The sequence below is a fragment of the Scyliorhinus canicula genome, chromosome 12 (assembly GCF_902713615.1).
Source record: "Scyliorhinus canicula chromosome 12, sScyCan1.1, whole genome shotgun sequence".
In the NCBI taxonomy this organism is placed as follows: Eukaryota; Metazoa; Chordata; class Chondrichthyes; order Carcharhiniformes; family Scyliorhinidae; genus Scyliorhinus; species Scyliorhinus canicula.
Window position 1 is genome coordinate 11,580,158 of NC_052157.1, and position 23,623 is coordinate 11,603,780.

Sequence of the window (23,623 nt, forward strand, 5' to 3'; positions counted from 1 at the left end):
TCAGGATCTTGCAGGCCTGAGCACCGAGCAAGGAAGCTTTGTTGGACTATACAATTTCGAAACGCAGGGTGGCTCTTAAGGGACGGTGTGATACCACAAGCTGGCATGAGCCACTGGCAGCAATGGCATTGCCATTGTAGTCGAGAAACTGGCAGGCTGATGGAAGGATGTTCGGCTTGACGTGGATGTTATCCAGGTCAGACTGCGAAATGAGGTTGGCTGAAGCGCCGGTGTACAGCCTGAATCGTATACGAGATTTATTGACGGTCAGGATGGCACACCACTCGTCGTCCGGATCAATGCTCAGCACTGGGAGGGGCTTGGCCTTTCTTGAGGAAAGCATTGTATGCTTGGTGATGATGCCCACCCGGAATGGGGATGTGAGATCCTCGGTGTCGGGATCTGGAACATTTCGGAGTCGGAATCTGCAACGGGTTGCTGCACGGACCGGATATTCCTGCGCTGCTGCTGGGATCGATGTGAGGTGGGCAGTTGAGCAGATCTGCACAGGGCTGTGTAGTGTCCAAGCTTGCCACACTGGAGACGGCGTCGAGATTTTGCGGGACATTGCCGCTTTAAGTGGGAGGAGCCATGGTTGCACGTCATGGCGGCGATGTCAGGACGCTCCGTGCGCGCATGCGTGGTGCGGTCGAACGATGTGCGCACCTGCACAGTCCGGTCCTTGGCCTCGCCGTTCCCTCGGTCGTTGCGCGCAGGGTCCCGGGTTAAGCGCACAAAATGTCTGCCCTCATCCAGACTCGGTCCCTGTAGCTGTTTTACGGCCTGCACCCGCTCCGCATCATGGGGGCCTTGCCACGCCATTTCTGCCGCCTTAATATGGGGAGTACCGGTTAGTAGTATGCTCATGTAGGACGCAGGTCTCGATGGCGAGGGTGAGCTGCTTCACTTTAAGGAGCTGCTGGCGAAGGGGGTTGGAGTGGACCCCGAAAACGATTTGGTCGCGGATCATGGAGTCGGAGGTGGAGCCGTAGTTACAGGATTGTGCGAGGATACGGAGATGGGTTAAGAAGGATTGAAAAGGTTCATCCTTATCCCTGAAGCCTCTGTTGGAACACGTAACGTTCAAAGCTCTTGTTGACTTCGATGTCACAGTGGCTGTCGAACTTCAGCAGGACTGTTTTGAACTTGGACTTGTAATCACCTTCAGCAAAGGTGAGGGAGTTAAAAATGTGGATAGCGTGGTCCCCGACTGTAGCGAGGAAGAGAGCAATCTTTCTGGCATCTGATGCGGCTTCGAGGTCGGTGGTTTCGAGATACAGCTGAAACTTTTTCTTAAAACTCTTCCAGTTGGCACCGAGCTTCCCGGTGATGCGGAGCAGCAGGGGAGGGTGGACGCTGTCCATATTACCGGATGGCTGATCGCTGGTCAAAGGCGGACTATCTCAAGGTAGGTCCGTCAAACTCTAACATCACGCACTGGTACCATGATGTGTTGGGTATGCTGGGTCTGCGAGGACTGCGTTTACCATAGCAGTGAGAGAGACAGGCTTCCAACACTTGGAGAAATGCAACTCTATTTTATTGAACTACCAACAGTTAAACATACTTAGACTGTGGGTTGACACTATGCTGAGTTGACTGGAGACCTGAGGCTAACCTGACCAGACTATCTTGCTACCACATGGTGGATATTTGTGTTGTTGCTCATGGGCTCTGGCTGTCTCAGAGGCTGCAGCCCAAGAGAGCGGGAAAACTAGTGCCCTCTGGCTTTATAGTGGCTGTGTCCTGTCTGGTGATTGGCTGCTGTGTTATGTGTGTTCATTGGTCATCCTGTGTATCAATCAATGTCTGCCTGTGCACCATCATATACTTGTGTGTATGTTATGACACTAACCAATAATTTGTGTATTTTATGGAAATCTTCAACCCGTGATTGCTCCAATGAGGTACAGGCACCAAATTTAGAACTAAAACAGAAAGACACACAAGACGATAATGGAGTAGGAAGAGTTTTTAAAAAAAAAATACAGGGATTAGGAGGCATGAGCGATATGAGGATCTTTGCTGCTGGGGTTAATGACTTTGTGGAAGGTGATTCCCTTCAGAAGGCAAGATGTTGAATCGTCGGTTGGTTTTGGGTCTTCAGGCTGGACCACTCGGGCTGGTCTCTCAGTCTGTGGGATCCCCTCTAGGGCCACCCTCGAAGTTTGTTGCCCATGGATCAGGATTGCTCGGCTTCTGAGGTGTGGTCCCTTCAGCAAACTCAGCAACAGCTTGTCTCAGGAAAACAGAATATCAGAGCAGCAGTTTTCGCAAGACCTTTGAGTGGTCTGGTACCTTTTAAATAGGAGAGGAATCTGGAAAGTTCCCCTTCCCCCAGCTCTAGCTTCAGGCTTTGCGTACTCACAAACTGCTCTGCATACCCGAAGGGAGTTCCAGCTAAGATTTGAGAGAGAATTCCCCATTTCTGCGAGAGAGACTCTCAAAGAGTCAGCTTGGCTCTGGAGCACCAAAATGAAACTGAAAAACACAAAGACCACCCCGACAATCGACAATAATCCGGACCAATCCGCATGGAGAATCTGACATATCCTAGGAAATGAAAGAAGCCGATTGACTGTCAGCCAAGTCTTTCAAGTTGTGTCACCGCCGAAGTCGGCATCCTCTGCACTATTTTTAAAACTAAAGGTGAAGGCCCCAGCAATGCCCAAGTGCAGGAATTATAACAGCCAAAATTGAAGCAGAAGCAAGAGTCCAACGAAGATTAACAAGAGGGTTCCTTACATTTGTGAATGGTTCCCCTTATGACATTGATGATCAAACCAGTACTACAGCATTATTTCAGTAATTTGGTAATTGTTCTGTTTTCTAATTTAAAACTTACACCAGAGGAGGGGACATACTGATTGCTAGAGAACTGGTCCAGTACTAAATTGATGGGAAGCAGGAAAGAACTGGTTAATTCAACTACTTTAATTGCACTAACAATTAATTTACACCTGTGGTGACAGAATCACTACTTTGAGTTCTATTATAATCTAATGTGTCAACTGTAGGATTTTACAGTAGTTACCAATATATATATTTTTTTCTTTGAATTCTCTTTTGTGTAATGCAGTTGCTTATTAAGAACATAAGAACTAGGAGCAGGAATAAGTCATCTGGCCCCTCGAGCCTGCTCCACCATTCAACAAGATCATGGCTGATCTTTTGTGGACTCAGCTCCACTTTCCGGCCCGAACACCATAACCTTAATCCCTTTATTCTTCAAAAAACTATCTATCTTTACCTTAAAAACATTTAATGAAGGAGCCTCAACTGCTTCACTGTGCAAGGAATTCCATAGATTCACAACCCTTTGGGTGAAGAAGTTCCTCCTAAACTCAGTCCTAAATTTACTTCCCCTTATTTTGAGGCTATGCCCCCTAGTTCTGCTTTCACCCGCCAGTGGAAACAACCTGCCCGCATCTATCCTATCTATTCCCTTCATAATTTTATATGTTTCTGTAAGATCCCCCCTCATCCTTCTAAATTCCAACGAGTACAGTCCCAGTCTACTCAACCTCTCCTCGTAATCCAACCCCTTCAGCTCTGGGATTAACCTAGTGAATCTCCTCTGCACACCCTCCAGTGCCAGTACGTCCTTTCTCAAGTAAGGAGACCAAAACTGAACACAATACTCCAGCTGTGGCCTCACTAACACCTTATACAATTGCAGCATTTTCTCCCTAGTCTTAAACTCCATCCCTCTAGCAATGAAGGACAAAATTCCATTTGCCTTCTTAATCACCTGTTGCACCTGTAAATCAACTTTCTGTGACTCATGCACTAGCACTGCCAGCAGCATGCTTTAATATTTTATCGTTTAAATAATAATCCCGTTTGCTGTTATTCCTACCAAAATGGATAACCTCACATTTGTCAACATTGTATTCCATCTGCCAGACCCTAGCCCATTCACTTAACCTATCCAAATCCCTCTGCAGACTTCCAGTATCCTCTGAACTTTTCGCTTTACCACTCATCTTAGGTGTCATCTGCAAACTTGGACACATTGCCCTTGGTCCCCAACTCCAAATCATCTATGTAAATTGTGAACAATTGTGGGCCCAACGCAGATCCCTGAGGGACACCACTAGCTACTGATTGCCAACCAGAGAAACACCCATTAATCCCCACTCTTTACTTTCTATTAATTAACCAATCCTCTATCCATGCTACTACTTTACCCTTAATGCCATGCATCTTTATCTTATGCAGCAACCTTTTGTGTGGCACCTTGTCAAAGGCTTTCTGGAAATCCAGATATACCACATCCCCGTTATCTACTGCACTGGTAATGTCCTCAAAAAATTCCACTAAATGAGTTAGGCACGACCTGCCCTTTATGAACCCATGCTGCGTCTGCCCAATGGGACAATTTCTATCCAGATGCCTCGCTATTTCTTCCTTGATGATAGATTCCAGCATCTTCCCTACTACCGAGTTAAGCTCACTGGCCTATAATTTCCCGCTCTCTGCCTACCTCCTTTTTTAAACAGTGGTGTCACGTTTGCTAATTTCCAATCCACCGGGACCACCCCAGAGTCTAGTGAATTTTGGTAAATCATCACTTGCCCATCTGCAATTTCCCTAGCCATCTCTTTTAGCACTCTGGGATGCATTCCATCAGGGCCAGGAGACTTGTCTGCCTTTAGCCTCATTAGCTTGCCCATCACTACCTCCTTAGTGATAACAATCCTCTCAAGGTCCTCACCTGTCATAGCCTCATTTCTATCAGTCGCTGGCATGTTATTTGTGTCTTCCACTGTGAAGACCGACCCAAAAAACCTGTTCAGTTCCTCAGCCATTTCCTCATTTCCCATTATTAAGTCTCCCTTCTCATCCTCTAAAGGACCAATATTTACCTTAGCCACTCTTTTTTTATATATTTGTAAAAGCTTTTACTATCTGTTTTTATATTCTGAGCAAGTTTACTCTCATGCGCTATCTTACTCTTTATAGCTTTTTAAGTAGCTTTCTGTTGCCCCCTAAAGATTTCCCAGTTATCTAGTCTCCCACCAATCTTTGCCACTTTATATGCTTTTTCCTTCAATTTGATGCACACACTTATTTCCTTAGATATCCATGGTCGATTTTCCCTCTTTCTACCGTCCTTCCTTTTTGTTGGTATAAACCTTTGCTGAGCACTGTGAAAAATCGCTTGGAAGGTTCTCCACTGTTCCTCAACTGTTCCACCATAAAGTCTTTGCTTCCAGTCTACCTTAGCTAGTTCGTCTCTCATCCCATTGTAATCTCCTTTGTTTAAACACAAAACACTAGTATTTGATTTTACCTTCTCACTCTCCATATGTATTTTAAATTCCACCATATTGTGATCGCTCCTTCCGAGAGGATCCCTAACTATGAGATCATGAATCAATCCTGTCTCATTACACAGGACAAGATCTAGGACCGCTTGTTCCCTCGTAGGTTCCATTACATACTGTTCTAGGAAACTATCGCGGATACATTCTATAAACTCCTCCTCAAGGTTGCCTTGACCGACCTGGTTAAACCAATCGGCATGTAAATTTAAATCCCCCATGATAACTGCTGTACCATTTCTACATGCATCAGTTATTTCTTGGTTTATTGCCTGCCCCACCATAACGTTACTATTTGGTTGCCGATAGACTACTCCTATCAGTGACTCTTTCGCCTTACTATTCCTGATTTCCACCCAAATGGATTCAACCTTATCCTCCATAGCACCGATGTCATGCCTTACTATTGCCCGGATGTCATCCTTAAATAACAGAGCTACACCACCTCCCTTACCATCCACTCTGTCCTTCCGAATAGTTTAATACCCTCGGATATTTAACTCCCAGTCGTGACCATCCTTTAACCATGTTTCAGTAATGGCCACTAAATCATAGTCATTCACGATGATTTGCACCATCAACTCATTTACTTTATTCCGAATACTACGAGCATTCAATTAAAGTACACTTATGTTGGGTTTTTTACCTCTGTTTTGAATCTTAACATCTCCAGTTTTATTCCTTTTAGTATTACTGGGCCTATTCACTGAGCTCCCCTCAGTCACTGCACCTTGCACTGTCACCCTTTTTGATTTTTGACTATGTCTTCTCTGCCTTGCACTTTCCCCTTTACTTCCTTTTGCATCTGTCCCTGTTTTACTACCTTCCAACTTCCTGCATCGGTTCCCATCCCCCTGCCACATTGGTTTAAACCCTCCCCAACAGCTCTAGGACATCGGTTCCAGTCCTGCCCAGGTGCAGACCGTCAGGTTTGTGCTGGTCCCACCTCCCCCAGAACCGGTCCCAATGCCCCAGGAATTTGAATCCCTCCCTCTTGCACCATCTCTCGAGCCACGCATTCATCCTATCTATCCTGACATTCCTACTCTGGCTAGCTCGTGGCACTGGTAGCAATCCTGAGATTACTACCTTTGAGGTCCTACTTTTTAGTTTAACTCCTAACTCCCTGAATTCAGCTTGTAGGACCTCATCCTGTTTTTTACCTATATCGTTGGTGCCTATGTGAACCATGACAGCTGGCTGTTCACCCCCCCCCCCCCCTCCCCCCGAATGTCCTGCAGCCGCTCCGAGACATCCTTGACCCTTGCACCAGGGAGGCAACATATCATCCTGGAGTTTCGATTGCGTTCACAGAATTGCCTGTCTATTCCCCTTACGATCGAGTCCCCAATAGCCCTGCCATTATTTCTTCCTGTCCTGCTGCGTAGCAGCGCCAGCCACGGTGCCATGAACCTTGCTGCTGCTGCCTTCCCCTGGTGAGCCATCTCCCTCAACAGTATCCACAGCGGTTTATCTGTTTTTCAGGGAGATGACCGCAGGGGACACCTGCACTGCCTTCCTACTCTTGCTCGGTCTTTTGGTCACCCATTTTCTATCTCCCTCAGTAACTTTCACCTGCGGTGTGACCAACTCGCTAAACGTTCTATCCACGACCTCCTCAGCATCGCGGATGCTCCAAAGTGAGTCCATCCGCAGCTCCAGAGCCGGCAAGTGGTCTAACAGGAGCTGCAACTGAACAGACTGCTTGCACGTGAAAGAGCCAGGGACAGTGGACATGTCCCTGAGGTCCCACATCGCACACGAGGAGCACGACACGGGTCTGGGATCTCCTGCCATGTCTTAAACCTTAGGTAAACTTATACAACTACAATTTCAAAAAACCGAAAGAAAAATAAATAAATTAGACAACGAAAAGAAAAAAAAAAAGAAAAAACTACTTACCAGTCACTTACCAGGGTTAAAAAGCACCTCCTCCCCACCCAGCTTCGAATTCCCAAACTCCCTCTTGGTTGTGCCTCACTCTGGCTGTGTCTTCTCTGGCTCACTGGGCGAACTCACCCAGGGTCTCAGATGCTCTCTGGTTCTCTCCCTGCAGATTAAAAGTTACAGGCCAGAAGAAAGAGAGAGAACAAAACAGTAGAGAAAAAGCACCTTCTCCCACTCTGCACCGAATTACCTCACTGCACCAAATTACCAAGTTGCAATTCCCACTCTGGATGTGCATCACTCCGGCTGTGTGTCCTTGACTTGCGCAAGCTTACTGAGTGCGCCCTTATTGGATGTGTATAGCTGGTGATGAAGTTGAAAGAGCTATTATCTCTTTTTTTTTGAAACTTTATTACTGGCTTTGAGTAGGTAACTGAGAAAGGGATTAAATTGTCAATAACAATAACTGTTAATTCTGGAATACCTTGAGTGTTTTAGTTCAGCGCTCTCCCACTCTGTAGCTTAATAACGACACCAAGCTCATTTTCCCAATAATCAATACTTATGTAGGACATAAAGAAAAGGCTGTTAAACTTGCGTTTGTAATACAGATGCCCATGCTAGAGGATGAAACAGTTCTCTGCATCTGGTATCTGGGGAGTATATGTCATAGACTCAAACCCAGAAGCAACTTCTATTGAAGCTGCCCAAGCTCATTTCATTTGAGCCCCGAGACACTGTAGTTCGAATTTGACAGTGACATAATGGAGCAGACAGTGTTACAATCTAGTTGTCAAAGGCGTGAAGTTATTGCTGTTACTGCAAAAAAAATCAAAAGATTGATCTGTTGTGATGCAACCAGATCTTTTTTCCTTTAAATCGTTGAGATTTAATTTTCAAAAGATTTTTTTTTAACCCGAGGCTAAATTTTGACCCCATCATGAGGGGAAATTAAATAAGCTGTTTGTTTAAAATTCTTTTAAATACTTGTAGAAAGGTTTTAAAAATTGATTAACTTTGCTAGTGCCTTTTAAGCAGAATTTGGCTTGTTTAGAACTTCCAATTACTATTTTTTAGCTGTACAAAGTAACCTTTTTAAAAAGAAGTCACTACTAACTTCTGAACAATATGCTTAGGATTTGTTTCAGCGTCTTTGGTGCACTTGCTGTTGCTTATTGGATGCTGTCTCGAACTGTCTCATTCCCAAAGCTCCCTCCTGGTTGAAAGGGGCAAGATCTTAATTCATTAAAGATGCAACCATAGTTGAAATGGCAATGTTATATATCATTACTAGAGAGCTTTCTTCACTCAACTGTTGTATGAGAAATGAGCTAAGTAATGTGTTTACTAGAATTTAAACTGCATCCAGGCGAATCCACTTTTTGACCAGTGTCATGTAGAATGCTTAAAAATTGTTATACGTGTGCCAAATGCTACTTGGTATTTCACTTCATAACTGAGGAGCCGAAGATCTGTTGTGCTAGGTTGGAAATTGATCCTAATGGAGCTAATGCAATTCACACATTTTCTAAAGTAACAAATATTACTGATCAATATCTGAAAAAAGAGCAAACAGCGTCATGTTTCTGATGGATGCTTTTAATAAAAGTGCAAGTTTCACAATTCTTTATTTGGACAGCCCAGTCGGGATGGGGTGGGGGAGGGAAAGGATTGTGCGCCGACTGGAATTTAGGTAGGGGGGGAGCACGGGAAAGGTGACATGTTATATTTGATTATATGCTTTATTCTTCAGTAGAGCTGAATTTGCACCAGCATGCAAAACTGGCTCGCAGTGAATATAGTTTTTTCACCTTGCCAATTTTTATTTTTTGTTGACTTTGATAATATAGTCAAGCGACAGTAAGATGAGAGAACTTGTCTCCTAAATTAATTTAATATGGCCGGGGAAGCAGTTATAGTCAAGATTAACAATCCATTCAACTGCTTCAGCTCACAGTGAGAATGATTGTGATGGACCTATCAGGCTGTTGCAGGTGATGGTCTGACTTGGATGGGCAGTTCAGTCGTAGTTCAGTTCCTCCTGTCCAATTTGTGGTGAAAATGGCCATATCGTCGCTGGTCTGTGCTCAAATGGTTGAAGGTTGTCTTATTTTCAATGGAAGGTTGAAACCTGGGACGTAGCCACTTGGGTGAGTTACCAGTTTGGGGTTGCTGATCCTTGAACTAGGCTGTGGTGTTCTGCAGGTTTTGCCGTTGGTCAATGTGTGATCAAGAGTGTTAGCAAGATATTTTGATGGTCATAGGTGAGTGGTTGGACATGATGTTTTTCCCTAGCCTTTGAGTTGCTTCAGGTGGAAGGCAGAAACTGCAGTCTTGGCAGCATTTGGTTGAAGACTCTATTTTCTGAAGTCGGCTTCCAGTGAACATAGATCTTCAGTGAGTGTTTTCTCAATGTCCTGAAGTTTTTGTAACCTGTAAAGCCAAGTCATCAGTCTAGGGGAAAAGCCATGAATTTATTTGAGGGAGGCATATACATGAAATGAAAATGAAAATCACTTATTGTCACGAGTAGGATTCAATGAAGTTACTGTGAAAAGCCCCTAGTTGCCACATTCCGGCGCCTGTCCGGGGAGGCTGGTACGGGAATCGAACCGTGCTGCTGGCTTGGTCTGCTTTAAAAGCCAGCGATTTAGCCCAGTGAGCTAAACCAGCCCCATATTGTAGAGGGCTGATGCAAGGATTCATCCTTGGATGGAATGAAGCCCATTATTAGTTGTGTGTAGGTGGCTGCTTTGATTTCAAGGGCTTGGGAGGTCTGCCGGCTGTGGGATAGTCTTGAAAGCCTGCATCAGGGCTGTTTTTACCATCCGATTATCTTTCCAGCTGGATTCTATCTTTGACTTATTAGGAGTTGTGACACAACAGCATTCACATTGTTTCTAGGCCACAGTTGTTGCAGGAGTTTCTATGCTTTTTGGTTTGATTGTGTGGCATGGGGGAGGCCTCCACGTGGTCCCTCCTGTTCAAGCAAGTTTTTCTAACTTGAAAATCTGTGAACTAATGCTGTCCAGAAAGCAACCAAACTTGGGGCTTCAATCCAAGCAGTAAAAACCCACTGGAAAATGGATTCTCTTGGGGACAACAGAGCTGAAAAATCGGATCAGCAACAAGACTATACCTGCCTATCTTAGACAAAGCATTAATAACTTGTAAAAGAATGTTGACAACAATGTGGACATAATTACCCTGCAAGAAACCTACCTCAAACCACTCCAGCTATCAAACCTACATTCCCAGATACCAACTCGTTGCAAGCAGGGATAACAAGATAACAGTGACCTACATCAAGGAAAGCCTCCCAATGATGCACAAACCTAAAATCAAATGATTCCTACTCCATCTGCATCAAAGTAGGTAGGCTCATCATCACAAGGTCTACAAGCCACCAAATGACCTACAGCCCAGTATCTCGGTACACCCCACAATGTACTAAGCATCCATGTCGGTGAGCTCAATAACCAACATCACAGAAGGAGATATCCCAAGAATAACACTGCTGAAGAACAGCTGTTGGACTGGGACTCCATGTTCTAAAGCTTGTGTTTGCTGCAAAGCAGCCTGGCACATTCAATTCCACTAGTGGAAGAAAGGCTATTCATTTGATCTTTGCTTCACGACCCATGACAGTAACGGTCAACCACTGATATACTGCCCATCTTCCCCCACTCACAACATAGCCCAAGCCTCATTCACATTGACCTTGAAAGACAATACATAAACTCCAAGTCAATACCACACTGGAATCGGCAGAATGGAAATTGGGATGCCGACAGCAGATATGTGGAAACCCCGATTAACCGGATTCCAACACTCCCTGAAAATTATAACCACGTCACTCATATCGGCCACCATATTTGTTCCCCAGGGCGTCAGAAAATCTTTAGTCGCTTGTTATATTCTGGAAACTCAATAGGTCCAAGGAAGCCCGTGTCCAGCGGCGGGCGTACCACGGGGATCTGTGCTGTGTCCCCTAATGTTTGTCATTTATATAAATGGCATCGATGACTTGGCGGGGCGGGGTAGGATCTGTAAGTTTGCGATGACACAAAGATTAGTTGGTGGTTAACAGTGAAGTTGAATGTTTTGGGTTACAAATAGATATAGATGGGATGGTCAAATTGACAGAAGAGTGACGGATGGAATTTTACCCTGAAAAGTGTGAGGTGGAAGGAGCAGTAATGTGACGAGGAATGGCCTGATGCTGGGATGTTCCAAGGAATAAAGGGACCATGCCGTGTTTGTCTGCAGATCTCTGAAGGCAGAAGGGCAGGTTAATAAGACGGTGAAAAAGGCATATGGGACACTTGCCTTTATCATCGAGGCATAGATTACAAAAGCAGGGAGGGAGGTCATGTTGGAGTTATAGAACATTGGTGAGGCCAAACTGGAGTACTGTGTACAATTCTGGTCGCCACTTTATAGGAAGGATGTGATTGCACTGGAGGGTGTGCAGTGACGATTCACCAGGATATTGCCTGGGATGGAATATTCAAATTATGAAAAGAGGCTGGATAGATAGGCTTGGGTTATTTTCTCTGGAGCAGTCAGAGGGGCCACCTGATCGACCTGTGCAAGATTATGAGGGGCATGGACAGGGTGGATAGGGAACAGCTGTTCCCCTTAGTTGAAGGGTCAGTTACGAGGGGACACATGTTCAAGGCTAGGGGTAGGAGGTTTAGGGCGAGTTTGAGGTAAAACCTTTTTTTACCCAGAGAGTGGTGATGTTCTGGAATGCACTGCATCGGAGGGTGGTAGAGGCGGGTTGCCTCACATCCTTTAAAAAGTACCTGGATGAGCTCTTGTCATATCGGCCAAGTGCTGGAAATGGGATTAGCTAGGCAGGATTGGTGTTTTCCACGCGTCGGTGCAGACTCGATGGGCTGAAGGACCTCTTCTGTGCTGCGTTATTGTATGAAAATGAAGACTCCCATGTGGCAACCGTACTCCAATATCTTGATGATAAACTCTTCATAAAATGGCAGGAAACAGTGGAGAATATTGACTTGATGCACTCAAGCTGAAAGGCATGGAAAATCCTACGCCGCCTAGGAGAGGCCAAGCAACAACCACACCAGCAGCCCAAAGTCAACATTACTGCTGAGGTTTCACAACTCCAAATAAATTTAAAGTTTCTGGCCAGCAGGAAAGATAAATGGATGGCAAAAAGAGTCCTGATGCAACGTCTCATGCCAGTGTCTCAGAACAGTTGAATTTCTGAAGCCTTTATATTGTTCTATGACGTCAGTGAAATGAAGTTTGGGTGAAGAAACATTGCATACATATTTTCTCCAAGTCTGTTTTGCACTGCTGTTGTGGATCTATCTCTCATTCAGTAAGTCTGATATTTCTGAAACCTCCTGAAGGAAAATATACTTTTGATGTTGTAAACAGTATGTTTTTGTTTTAAAGCGATCCATCTCAAAACTCTGGTACTAATTAAATGAATGTGTTTCTACATATTTTGAAGCTGTCACAGTTTTCCCCTATGAATTCTGAAGGAAACCTGATTATCTTTTGCCTGGATAAATGGTGGAGGTTAGTGACATTGATGTGAACCAGCTTGTTACTGTGCTGCTTTATCACAGTTAAAAAGCCAGAGCTCAAAAAATCCAGCTCTTTGCCTGTTCCAAAAACCAATTCAAATTGAATCCAATTCATGGTCTCCACAAGAGCGACATACCAGATCCAGGCATTACACCTGATCCCACGCTCATCTTAGTCAAAGGGCCAAGAAGCACTACGCTTGATCTTAGCCAAAAAGCTGAGATCTTGCTAGATGGTGAGCTTCTGGAATAATCAGCAGTTGTGCCTTGCTGAAAGAGTGTGCAGAATAAATGGAGAGTTTTTCTATAGCTGTAAATCATGACAACCCTGAATGTTTTTAATGTGAGGAGCTTGTGAGGCATTCAGTTGGAAACTTGTACAGGGAGGTTGTCATGAAGAGTAGAAAGAGGAGAATTCCTTATGCTGCTTTAGCTAAACACTAAATTAGTAATTTTATTTGAAAACTACTTTCTGTAAATAATTTGATTACATATTTTCTCATCTCAATGATGCAACTGTTTTCCCTGACTTTGTCTAACATGTATTATTTTTGTATTTTCGCACAATGTGCTAGCAGTTGAATTTCTGTACAAGTGTTTCACTTCATGCCCTCCACCTCATGCTTTAATATCTGGTCAAGGTGGACTGAGGTAGAAATAAATTGAGGCACCCAAGTCTGGGTTTTACGAAATGTTATGGCGCAAAAAGCAATAATGCAATGACATTCAGCAAACTCGTATCTCCCAGTGATACCTCCAAGTGCTACTAAATGACTTTTACCCAAAAGTGGGGTTATAAATGGGGATCTGTGCACTCCTGGGAAGATACGGGTGGAGGTCCCAATCAGTCTTCAAATGGGCACTTAATTATGTGGATTGGCTACCAGGTATCGTCAGACGGGTAGCCTCTGCATGTGCTGACCCACCTCCAGACAAATTTTCCAGAGGCAGACTCAGAAATTCTTTCTGGACCTGCCTTGAAGCCATGGGACTGGAAAGATTATGTCTCATGAGAGCATATGACATTTGGTCCACAATTAAACATACGATAATTGCTATTTCATTGCTTCACTGCTGCAGGTGCCACTTTTCTGGTGAGATGATAAGCCAAGGCCCCCAGGTGAGCATAAAAGAATCCATGGCCCTATTATAAAAACTTATTGTCACAAGTAGGCTTCAATGAAGTTACTGTGAAAAGCCCCTAGTCGCCACATTCCGGCGCCTGTCCGGGGAGGCCGGTACAGGAATTGAACCCGCGCTGCTGGCCTTGTTCTGCATTACAAGCCAGCTGTTTAGCCCACTGTTTATTATGGGAGCTGACTGTGCACACGGGATCTTTTGTTTCCCTACATTAAACAATTGCTATTGTACAAGTAAAGTTTCTGGTAACTATTCCAATAAAACATTGTGAAAGTGATCGATAGAGTTCCATTTGTAGTTTGATTTAGCACGCACTTTGTCTTAATGACCATTATTGTTATTGCCAACCGTAACTTTCTTTTCAACGGATGGGAATTGTTAAACACGGCACAGCCCGTATCACTTCTGTTTTAGTATGGTTTCTATCAAATATATTACCGGTGGGAATGGTGTTTTGCTGGATTGATGCAACAGTGTTTTCAAGAATTTTAAATACATATTATCATTGCCTATTATTTATGGCCTTAATATTGAGAAGATAATTCCCATAACCACCCCATAATTTAACAACATATGAAGCCAATGCATATGTTTCTGCGTGGTCGCATGATGTATCAAATAACTTGCAATCTGTTGCTATGTTTTTTCTGTATTGACTATAATCAAATTACTATGTGAATTCACATTATGATGAATTAGTGGGCATGCTAGATTATAGTTCTGACAAATTGACTGCACAACTGAATTTATGAAATAATTACTCTTTGCAGTTTGTGTTTTTTTTAATTATAGGCACTAGTGTTTCATGCCATAAATGTTGTGGTATTCTGGTAATGACTAGGGAGGAAATAGAGATATGCGGACCGAGTAAGGGCAGAAGGTTTTGCTTTTAGTTAGGGCATCATGATCAGCACAGGCTTGGAGGGCCAAAGGGCCTGTTCCTGTGCTGTTCTTTATTCTTAATTATGGAGTTCATCAAAAGAACAAAGAACTATACAGCACAAGAACAGGCCCTTTAAGATACTTCTCAAAACTTACATATTTGGCCAATGTTTAGGTCACTTATCCTAATATATTCTGTGGTTTGGTGTTGAATTATTGTTTGATAATGTTCCTTTTTTGCACTTTGGAACCATTCACCTCATTAAAGATACTGTAGAAATACTAGTTATTGTACTGACCAATGTTCAGGAGACCAAGTGACCAAGAGATCCAAGTGACTTAGTGAAATAAGGACATTTTCATATGAAAATGTATCCTGTTATTAACTAATACATTCACATCAGTGAAGAGTTGAATATCGGAGATTTTGACTTGAAATTCTTGGAATTCTTTTTGGTTTAATGCAATTATTGGAAAGAAGGAAATGCAAAAGATGAAGGCTTTTCTCAATTTACATGTCAAAAGCAAAAATCTAGAATTATTTTTGACTTTTATCATTTTTCTATTCCAGTTTTATCTGTAGGCTCAAATTCAGAAATCCTTTTCTGCAGTAGAAGATGAATATTGCATTGGAGGTCATCAGTATAACTTGATTTATGGAGTTGATTTATCACTGAAGTGAAAAAGGTGAGTTCATGTTTCCTTTGATCTCTTGCATAAAGCAAACAAAGATTGGTAAAATATTGCATTTACAAATACTTGCCTTGTAATTTGAGAATAAACTGTTGATTCATGGTGGATTAAGAGAACTATACACTATGAAGATTACAGTATGATGGGCGGCATGGTAGCACGGGGTTAGTACTGTTGCTTCACAGCGCCAGCGACCCAGATTCGATTCCATGCCTGGGTCACTGCCTGTGCTGAGTCTGCACGTTCTTCCCTTGTCTGTGTCGGTTTCCTCCGGGTGCTCCAGTTTCCTCCCACAAGTCCCGAAAGACGTTCTTGTTAGGTGGATTTGACATTCTGAATTCTCCCTTCATGTACCCGAATAGGCGCCGTTGTGTGGCGACAAGGGGATTTTCACAGTAACTTAATTGCAGTATTAATGCAAGCCTATTTGAGACACTAGTAAAGATTATTATTAATTCATAGAATCATAACTACTCAGCATATTTTCATTCCTATTTCTATCTAATTTCTGCAGCCATTGAATATGTCAAAGATAACAGGGGTCACCGAAGAGAAGGAATTCTTTTGAAGTCTGGAGAAAGAGACTGCGCAGTATTTGGGAGAACATTAGTATGTGAAATTATTGCACAGTACTCAAATGATTGGTCTCCAGTGATAGAAAAATCAAGCTGTAACACAGTGGAATTTGTGGATGTGTGACTTGGAACAGTTGCTCAGCTAGGTTGGAGCAAAGCCATAGGAGAATTTGAACATGAAGATTAGGATTTAAGTCATTAGGAACTGAAGAGCAGAGGTGATGGTTTGTTGCAGGGTGCAATTGTTGCAAGGTTCGAGGGTCGCTGACAATTGGAGATGGGCAGGGTAGCTCAGAGACTGTTATTTTTTTTAAAAAGCAAACAAAATGCAGCCAAAGCAAGGAATGTGCAACGTTGGAAATGCTCAACAATCACGCAACATCTGTGGATGATGTTTCAAGCTTTTGGCTTTTTCTCAAGATTAGTATTAACAAAGGGTCAAATCCTGAAACGTTGATTGATGTTTTTCACCGAGTTGTTTCCAGTTTTTTCTGTTTTAAATGTGCGAATCTTGGGAAGTGAAGGTGGGATTTTAAGATTTCATCAGTGGAAGGGATGAGTATGGGTTTAGAGGATAATTGTGAAGTTTAAAAAAAAAACCTTGGGTCCAAGTGGATGTCAAGGTTGGCTATTAGGGTAGCCAGAAAGTTTAATGAAATCACGTCTAATGCACATAAACAATGGTAGCACAGTGGTTAGCACTGCATCACAGCACCAGGGACCTGGGTTTGGTTCCCGCTTGGGTCACTGTCTGTGCATAGCCTGTACGTTTTCTGTCTGCCTGGTTTTCCTCCGGTTTCCTCCCACAGTCGAAAGATGTGCAGGTTAGGTGGATTGGCCATGCAAAATTGCCCTTTGTGTTCAAAAATGTTAGGTGGTGTTACTGGGTTAAGAAGATAGGGTGGAGGCGTGGCCTTCAGTAGGTGTGCTTTCCAAGAGCCGGTGCAGACTCGATGGGCCTCATGGCCTCCTTCTGCACTGTAACTTCTATGATTCTAAGAATGGGTGTGATTGATAACAAAAGAGAGGGAATTTTGAATAATCAAGAATAGATTTTTGGGCGTGTTGTTTAATATTGGACAATTACAGGAGTTTCTGGCAGTAATTGAAGAGGAGTAAAGCTGGGTGTAAGTTGTAATGCATATGGAAACTGATTCCATGCTTGTAAATCATAGAATCCCTACAGTGCGGTAGGAGGCCATTTGGCCCATTGAGTCTGCACCGACCCTTTGAAGCAACACCATACCCTGACCCAATCTCCAGCCCTGTTCCCATAACCCCACCCAACCTTTGGACACTTGGGGGCAATTTATCATGGCCAATCCACCTAATCTGCACATCTTTGGATAATGGTGCATAGAAATTATCAATGGGATAAAAGTGACTGTCAACAGATGTACTTGCTGTGTTGGGACAAGGATGAATCCAAGCATGAGACCACACTATAGTAGAGATGGATTATGAAGGGGAAAGGAGTGATCAGTGGTGCTTCAGATGCCAGAAAAGGTAGAAGGAACCAGAATCAGTCTTTCAGGACGTTATTTGGTGTTTTGCGACCTGGTTTATATCTCCTCTGGGTGGGAATGATACCGTAGCTGCCTCAACCTCATAATCTGGAAATTCCTCCTTTTTAAAGCCTACTTTCCTGTATAAAATAAAACCTTCTCAAAACCATTGTCATGGTACAGTTTTCAGTCACCTACTATGTTGACATGATGGCCAGAATCTTCTGCCCTCCCCCATTGCTTGATTGGTGGCAGAAATATTTCATCAAATGGGAATGTGGCAGGTGGGGACTCTGCCATCTTCCTGCCTCCACCACGATTATGTCCATAGCAAGAAGACCTGTAGACTGCCTTCCACCTTATTGCAAATTGAGGCCTTTAGGTGGCCAATTAATGCCCACTTAAGGACCTCTGCTACTGCTGCTGGTATTAACTCAACAGTGGGCATGGGCTTGCAATGCAGGGACATGACAAGTAACCCTGTCTCTACCCATCTACAAACCCCACCCCTGGACCTCACTTGCCAACACTCACCTGTGTCCTGGGATCTATCAACGATTCGAGACCTTGAGCGGGTGTTGCGCTGGCATCAGCAGCTGCTACCTTCCCAGTGGCACTGTTGTTCATGGAACTTTGGCTGGCAGTTCTTGGTTTGCTGGACTCCACCCCCAGGACCATTGATTCTTTGTTCTTTCTCACTTCCCTGCCTTGCTCGCCTCAATATTAGATAAGTGCAAGTTTAATTGTACTTTTGGATCTTGTGGATGTAGATTTATGATGTGTATCCCATTATATCTGGAAGGTAAATGTGCTGCTACGAAAATTGTAGTTTTATAAATTACTTGCTTTGACTTGGGTTTTTACAGCTATTTGCAATACAGTTCTTCCAAGCCTATTTTTACAGTTTTGCTTTAATTTTTACCACTTGATAAGTAAACCATACAATTATCTTCTTGGTTGAACTGTTGTCTCAGGTTTTAAAAAAAACCTTTCTGAGTCTGATCGTCTGTTCAAAGAGTGAAATGTCAGTGAGCAATTCAATCTGGTCATGAATTGAAGTACAGAGGTCTACAATGGCAAAAAATAATGTTTTTTTCTGCAGGATGCTTTAACAGAGAATTCAATGCCTGCTTCACATAGCTTTTACTGTTGCTATTTACACAGTTTAATTTGTTCTCCGAATTCCTCCTTTTTAAAAAAAAACATAATTCCAGTTTGCTGATGCTGGACTCAATTCTTCCCACAATTGTAGAACAACAAAACTGAGCACGTTGTAAAACTGTAATCTGATTGAGGTGTTCAGGCTTCATCATAAAGCAAAAGAATAAAGCTATAACATTTCTTAATGTCACCTGAACCTAGATAAGATTACTATCTTGAAATCCTGCCCTTTTGATTTCATAGTATATGCTTGGCATTGCTTATCTCGATGCATGCCTACAGTTGGAAATGTTGAGATATTGTGAATTTTTCTTGTTGGCAAAATGAAAGCTCTGATGAAATTATATATTGGAGTTCCAGTTTTTGGATATATTCTTGGGTGCTTTTAATTGGAGGCCACGAGGAAAACATGAAGAATCATTCTGAAATTTATAAAAACACACATCAGTGCATGGATCTGATGATTCTATCTTTAAAAAAAATTTCCAATTAAGAGGCAATTTCATAGATATTTAATAGAATTTACAGTGCAGAAGGAGGCCATTCGGCCCATCGAGTCTGCACCGGCTCTTGGAAAGAGCACCCTACCCAAGGTCAACACCTCCACCCTATCCCCATAATCCAGTAACCCCACCCAACACTAAGGGCAATTTTAGACACTAAGGGCAATTTATCATGGCCAATCCACCTAACCTGCACATCTTTGTGACTGTGGGAGGAAACCGGAGCACCCGGAGGAAACCCACGCACACACGGGGAGGATATGCAGACTCCGCACAGACAGTGACCCAAGCCGGAATCGAACCTGGGACCCTGGAGCTGTGAAGCGATTGTGCTATCCACAATGCTACCGTGCTGCCCAATTTAGCATGGCCAATCCACCTACCCTGCACATCTATGGGTTGTAGGAGTGAGACCTACGCAGACACGGGAAGAATGTACGAACTCCACACAGAGTGACCCGGGGCTGGGATCGAACCTGGGTCCTCAGCACCGTGAGGCAGCAGTGCTAACCACTGTGCCAGCCTAATCTGATGATTCTAACCGTGCTTTGGTTGGCTCAGATGTTGCACGACCAGCTGAGTGCTTCCACCACTTCTTGATTTTCTGCATCTACCCTGTTTTAATTTTTGAAGAATTTTTAAGGCATGTTAAGCACTGAATCTAGCAATATCGAACATACAGTGCAGAAGGAGGCCATTCAGCCCATCGAGTCAGCACCGACCCACTTGAGCCCTCACTTCCACCTTATCCCCGTAACCCAATAACCCCTCCTAACCTTTTTGGTCACTATGGGCAATTTATCATGGCCAATCCACCTAACCTGCACGTCTTTGGATTGTGGGAGGAAACCGGAGCACCCGGAGAAAACCCACGCAGGCATGGGAGAATGTGCATACTCCGCACAGATAGTGACCCAGTGGGGAAGCGAACCTGCCGCTGTGAAGCCACAGTGCTATCCACTTGTGCTACCGTGCAACAAGAAGAGATGACTGCACTCAGCCACCAACCTACTGTCCTGAGAGGTAAAAGGGGACTCAAAAAGAGCAGGATCATCTATTTACCTCACCTGTGGATTAAAAATATGAGTAAAACTCTTTACTTCCTTCCTTTCCTCTGTTTGTTCATTGTTACGATCCCAGCTGATAATACTGGACAGGTCAGATTCCTGAGGGAAATCTGGCTTGATAGATCCTAACTTGTTTTTTGAAATTGTGGAGGAAAGTTACTGGACACATACACGAGTCTGATGCCCTGGTGGCTGCAGGAACCTTCCCTGGCACACAACCACTCTCAGTTTAACTCGTCAGGCTGTTAGAGTTAGCCGCCTAATGATCAGACGATTGCTCTAGGCCCTGCAGGTCAACCATGCCCCGTTGGTACACGTTTGGGTTCTGTGGCCACCCAGGAAACCTGGATAGCTCCATGCCACAACTTTTGTGTTACACCTAGGCTCATTGAATTTACAGTGTAGAAGGAGGCCATTCAGCCCATTGAGGCTGCAGCGGCCTTTGGAAAGAGCACCCTACTTAAGCCCACACCTCCACCCCCTCCCATTTACCCCGGTAACCCCACCTAAACATTTGCACACTAAGGAGAATTTAGAATGGCCAATCCACCTAACTTGCACATCTTTGGACTGTGGGAGGAAACTGGAGCACCCGGAGGAAACCCATGCGCGCACGGGGAGAGCGTGTAGACTCCACACAGACAGTGACCCAAGCCGGGAATCGAACCTGGGACCCTGGAGCTGTGAAGCAACTGTGCTAACCACTATGCTACCGTGCTCCACATATCCTGCAGCCAATCTCCCATTAACAGTATACATCCCTCAGTTACTCCCATCTGTACAAGGTGTTCACCAATCTCTTACCATAGAGCCACATGTCTGAACCACACAACCAGCTGCCACCGTCCTTGCAGTAAGGCACAAGGTTCACTCAATGGGAGCACCCACAGTAGACCCTACTGGGAGAACCAAGATAGGGGTCACAGAGCCCAACGCTGTCACCAGTTGTGTTACCATACCCCTGTTTGCAGGGATGGTGGTGAAGTTAGGCTTTGCACATCAAGGGCCGAGTGCAAGTCCCTGATGTAAACAGTGCTGCAGTGTCTACATGTAGAAGGGGTTGGGTCAGGGTGCGGGGGGTAGACTGGTTGAGGGTGGACTGGGTGTGGGTGGCAGAGCATTAATATCCAGGGTGACCATGTAGTTTGGGGGGTTTGGATGGTCAAGGGAAGTCTCACCTTGCTAACAGTCCCTGCCCGCACAGAAATTGAGTTTGGAACTTGGCTAAGAGTTTAAGACTGGGAGGTTATGCTGCAATTGTATAAGGTGTTAGTGAGGCCACACCTGGCGTATTGTGTTCAGTTTTGGTCTCCTTACTTGAGAAAGGATGTACTGGCACTGGAGGGTGTGCAGAGGAGATTCACAAGGTGAATCCCAGAGCTGAAGGGGTTGGATTATGAGTAGAGGTTGAGTAGACTGGGACTGTACTCATTGGAATTTAGAAGGATGAGGGGAGATCTTATAGAAACATATATAAAATGATGAAGGGAATAGATAGGATAGATGTGGGCAGGTTGTTTCCACTGGCGTGTGAAAGCAGAACTAGGAGGCATAGCCTCAAAATAAGGGGAAGTAGATTTAGGACTGAGTTTAGGAGGAACTTCTTCACCCAAAGGGTTGTGAATCTATGGAATTCCTTGCCCAGTGAAGCAGTTGAGGCTCCTTTATTAAATGTTTTTAAGATAAAGATAGATAGTTTTTTGAAGAATAAAGGAATAAAGGGTTATGGTATTTGGGCCGGAAAGTGGAGCTGAGTGCACAAAAGATCAGCCATGATCTCATTGAATGATGAAGCAGGCTCGAGTGGCCAGATGGCCTACTCCTGCTCCTAGTTCTTATATTTATACTACTTTCTGTCCAGATGATCCCTAGTGCGTGTGGGACTCTTCTCATGGGCCACAATATTTTGAGCGGGGGAGGCAGTGGGAGATGGAGCACAAACTGTGCTCCTTCACTGGGGACGCTGTGATAGTAGGTTGTCTCACCCTGGGAGAGAGGGTGTCCTTCCTCTCTTCAGTATGTCCAACATCCTGAGGATGCCCGCATCAAGGAAGAATGGTGCAGTTCTTTTAGCCACAATCTTCTTTGCTGGAATGAAAGTCTGGCGTGAATGGAGCGCTGAAAAGCTGCTTCAGCTTGTCAGTCATAGAATCCGTACAGTGCAGAAGTAGCACATTTGTCCTATTGAGTCTGCACTGGCCCTCTGAAAGAGCACTCCACCCAAGCCCACTTCCCCTTCCTACTCCTAAAACCCCTAACTGACACATCCCTGGGCAATTTAGCACGACCAGTCCACCTAGCCTGCACATCTTCGGACTGTGGGTGGAAACCGGAGCATCTGAAGGAAACCCAGGCAGACACTGGGAGAACATGCAAACTCAACACTAGACAATCATCCAAGGTTAGAATTGAACCCGGTCCCTGGCGCTGTGAGGCGGCAATCTTGACCCCAGCGAATCTTGCGCCTGGGGAACAGGGACTCGGGTGGGATGCACATGGACAGCATACAGGTCAATTTGCATAAATGGAATTCAGTTTCCCTGACCCTCCCCCTAGTGGCAGAATGAAAATCTGATTCTCAGCTGGCAGGCACACCTAGACCCTGGAACAGAGAATCACACCCTCCATCTTTCTCACAAGGGTTTCCAGGCTCCACATTTAAAGAACTCTCCTTGCAATCCACTCCAAATGACACTCCCACTCGGATAACTTCGACAAGGACCCACCTCCTGGGTTTCAATCTTGCCTTCTGAGGTTCCTTTCCTCTGGATGTCCACATATTCTCAAACATCACCGTACAAGTACCTATCTGCAGTGGATAGCACAATTGCTTCATAGCTCCAGGGTCCCTGTTTCGATTCCGGCTTGGATCACTGTCTGTGTGGAGTCTGAGCATCCTCCCCGTGTGTGCGTGGGTTTCCTCCAGGTGCTCCGGTTTCCTCCCACAGTCCAAAGATGTGCAGGTTAGGTGGATTGGCCATGATAAATTGCCCTTAGTGTCCAAAATTGGCCTTAGTGTTGGGTGGGGTTACTGGGTTATGGGGATAAGGTGGAGGTGTTGACCTTGGGTAGGGTGCTCTTTCCAAGAGCCGGTGCAGACTCGATGGGCCGAATGGCCTCCTGCACTGCAAATTCTATGATATCTATGATCCTCGGCCAACCCAAGTGGAACACCAATGCTCCATAGCCTGCAGTCAGGAATTACCAACCTTAGGCTGCCCCCTTGGTTCTTCTAGACTTCTCGAGCCCACTTTGCTTGAAGTCTGATCCCTGAAGCTGTCTTTCATTTTGGCCGCCTATTTCCTGGTTCCTTACTCTT

The 23,623-nt window shown here is 44.4% G+C and overlaps 1 protein-coding gene across 3 annotated transcripts in view; it reads left to right on the plus strand.

Annotated features, from left to right (window-relative positions):
• Positions 1-23,623, plus strand: part of LOC119975267 (D-glucuronyl C5-epimerase-like) — a 116,183-nt gene that overhangs the window by 33,724 nt on the left and 58,836 nt on the right. For 2 of the 3 annotated variants that reach the window (XM_038814973.1, XM_038814971.1), the window contains exon 2: positions 15,372-15,487. The gene's annotated coding sequence lies outside the window, so the exon portion shown is untranslated. Of the gene's footprint in view, positions 1-13,858; positions 13,899-15,371; positions 15,488-23,623 lie in introns of all 3 variants that reach the window. The other variant, XM_038814972.1, reaches the window with a different exon arrangement.